A 3,493-nucleotide genomic window follows, 5' to 3' on the forward strand; every position below is an offset into this window, starting at 1 on the left:
TTTTTATCTTTACCTTTTTCTTTATTTTCCTTTTCCCTATTTCTTTGAAAAGTAGTTGTAGATTGTAAGGATGTAGTGTGTGGTGTAAATCTTGTATTGTTGTGTGCTGTTATGTAAGTTAATGTTGATTGTTTAATAGTTAATCATAATCATAAGGATTACATTGCAAATTTTAATGATAGGGTTGTCACCTGTTCATGATTATTATGGGTTGCTCATATTTTGAGACCACAAGGAAATAATATTACAGAGTTCGTTGTTTGTTTGGTTTATTATTCTGGTTGCGTCCCAACAGTCTTCAATGAGTGTGGTTTTTTCAGTTTCCAAACTATGCATTTAATGGAGAAAATGGTTTCTGATGGTAGGGTCTTTTTAAACTACCCATTTGTTGTTTGTAGAAAAACAATAGGATTCTAGCATTGTAGGGGCTTGGAAGAGATGACCCTCATGGTACCTTCCAACTTCTACGATTCTATAATACCGGCATTATTTTGGCAGACCTACTTTGAAAAGAAAATTGCTGTGAAGAATATCATGGTGTTATGACCATTAATCAATGATTACCTTTGTTTCTTATTTAAAACAGCTATGACTCAGGAAGTCCATGGTTCAATTCTAACGTCTGCTAAAAGCTCACTAATGTCAGAATCCTATGCACACACTACTCTCAGAGTAAACCCCATAAGACACAGGCTATGTAGACATTAGTGGATTAAAACACATTGAGGTCATGCTCCCCTGCTGTGTTTCACATCATTTTAGCACATTGCTGTACCTACCAGATAAAGGGTTTAGGTCTGATGTCTTCATCTGATGTGAATTACCTGTTTGGTTTCCCCTTGCCTGCAACTCCTGTCCACAAAGCTGTCATCTGCAACAACTGTCTCAGATGCACACACCTCCTCTTAACTGAAAAGTGAATGTGGATTATGTTTTTGACATGGTGGGAAACTGGTTTCAGGGCAAATGTATCAAACAGCAGCATTTCTCAATAAACTTTGGAATACACGTACACGCTCTGGAGCCACAGTAAATGGTAATGTGTACACAGCCAAAGATAAGTCTGGGATGTAAGCTGTAGGTGGCCTTGAGCAAGACCCCCTGCCCCCCCCCCGACCTTTGCAGCTGAGATAATGCTGATCTATCTTACAGGGTTGTTTAAGGATTACAGAAAGGTATTTTTTGCTCAAATGCATTAAATTAGAATCTTCATAATCATAACCTGATAACTTTACATTTTAGAAAAGCTTGTACATCAGATTTTAAAACAAAAACCAACTTCTTATAATTGCAACAGTAGAAGTTGGCCTTCTCCCAAGCTGGTGCCCTTCAGATGGACTACAACAGGTTTGCTGGCTGCGGCGGATGTGAGCTGCAGTCCAAAACATCTGGAGGGCACCAGCTTGGGAAAGCCTGAGACAAGTAGTGACTGCCAACAGAAAGTTGTGGTGTTCTGTTCAGGGCTCCAGTGAGCCTTAATTAGGAACCACATAGTGGTCTTTGGAGTGCACAGGAGTACAGGGTGGCAGGGTGCACCTTTACCCTCTACTTTTTGAAATTACTATTATTATTTATTGCATTTATATTCCCACAAGGGTCAGTTCATAGTTTTTAAGGGTTCACCGCCATGCGGCTCCAGCCAATGCACTTTGCCATAGTTGAAGGACACTGTTGCAGGATCCCCTATGAGCAGAGAGCTTGCTCATGGGGATGTGGTGTGTCTGAGGGTTTATCCCTCTACAATGCCGGCTCACCCATGAGGTGAGGTGACGGCCAGGCGACAGAATCCACGACCTATTCCTGATGCAAATCTTCCCGGAGGGGGGAGATGCCATTTTGGGGTCTGCCTCAAGTGCCAGGATGTCTTGGGCTGACCCCGCCTCACTCCTTGCTGGTTTGCCCAATCTATTCAAGGACTCCAGCAGCCTTATTCAATTATTTAAAACTCCCAGCGAGGAAATCAATTGGGTATTCCATTACCTTTTTATTACAGGACAGCCCGCCCAGACACCTCTGAAAAATTGGCCTGTTTTGCCAAAGAGCAGCAACTTGAGGAGAAATGACTGTGGAGGTGGCAAGTTACATTCTCCAGGGAAGCAAGCTCTCTGTCTGACAGAATGTCTGGTTTCAATGATTATTTTATCCTTGTAATGTATTTTATTCCGCCTTGATTTTCTCTACTGCGTTTTATGGCTTTGGGCTGATAAAATTAATAAGTGATGAATAACAAAACCAACAATATAGTCTTGTCCCTGTTCTGACAGGGGAAAGCGGTGCTGGAAGGGGTGTCACCCTTGGGGCCGGATTTAGGTTTGATGAGGCCCTAAGCTATTGAAGGTAATGGGGCCCTTTATATGTCCAGCTGTCCTTTGTCAATAACAAACTGTCGCTCTTTTTTGTGTTGAATATATGCTATATGGTAATTTATGGACCTAATAAGAATCTAAAGTCATTTGAACATAACAAAATATGCAGAATGTAGGCACCCTATATATTGCTGCTGTTGTTGTTTAGTCGTGTCCGATTCTTCGTGACCCCATGGACCAAAGCACGCCAGGTACTCCTGTCTTCCACTGCCTCCCGCATATTGGTCAAACTCATGTTAGTAGCTTCGAGAACACTGTCCAGCCATCTCGTCCTCTGTCGTCCCCTTCTCCTTGTGCCCTCAATCTTTCCCAACATCAGGGTCTTCTCCAGGGAGTCTTCTCTTCTCATGAGGTGGCCAAAGTATTGGAGCCTCAGCTTCAGGATCTGTCCTTCCAGTGAGCACTCAGGGCTGATTTCCTTAAGAATGGATAGGTTTGATCTTCTTGCAGTCCATGGGACTCTCAAGAGTCTCCTCCAGCACCATAATTCAAAAGCATCAATTCTTCGGCGATCAGCCTTCTTTATGGTCCAGCTCTCACTTCCATACATCACTACTGGGAAAACTATAGCTTTAACTATACGGACCTTTGTTGGCAAGGTGATGTCTCTGCTTTTTAAGATGCTGTCTAGGTTTTTCATATATATATATATATATATATATATATATGACCCTATATATATAGAAATAAGGAAACCAGTGATATTTTAGGGAGCAGGCTAGCAGGCGGTGCCCATTACTTACACAACACAAAACACTGTTGCTGTATGTAAGTTTATTTTTATTTTATCTGTTTTTTATCTTATATTTTGGAAATGTACAACCTGTTTTTCTCCCTTTAATTTTTTGGGGGCCCCGCAAGAGAGTGGAGCCCTAAGCTATAAAGTAGCTTGTTTAGCTTAAACGTAAATCCGGCACTGAGTCACCCTATAGCTGCTTTCTATTGCTCAGGGAAGGGAAGGGCTGAGGCTGCTTTGGACTCATAACACCCGGAAATCCCCCGTGCAAAACACCCCTCGGGGTAACCTGGGCGCCAAACGCCGACCCGTTTCAAATATCCCGGCTGCTATGGTTTCCGCCCCCCCCCCCCTCCGGTGCCTCAGGCATTGCCTTCCCTTCCTCTCTCCC

The sequence above is a fragment of the Podarcis cretensis genome, assembly GCF_951804945.1.
Source record: "Podarcis cretensis genome assembly, chromosome: 5".
In the NCBI taxonomy this organism is placed as follows: domain Eukaryota; kingdom Metazoa; phylum Chordata; class Lepidosauria; order Squamata; family Lacertidae; genus Podarcis; species Podarcis cretensis.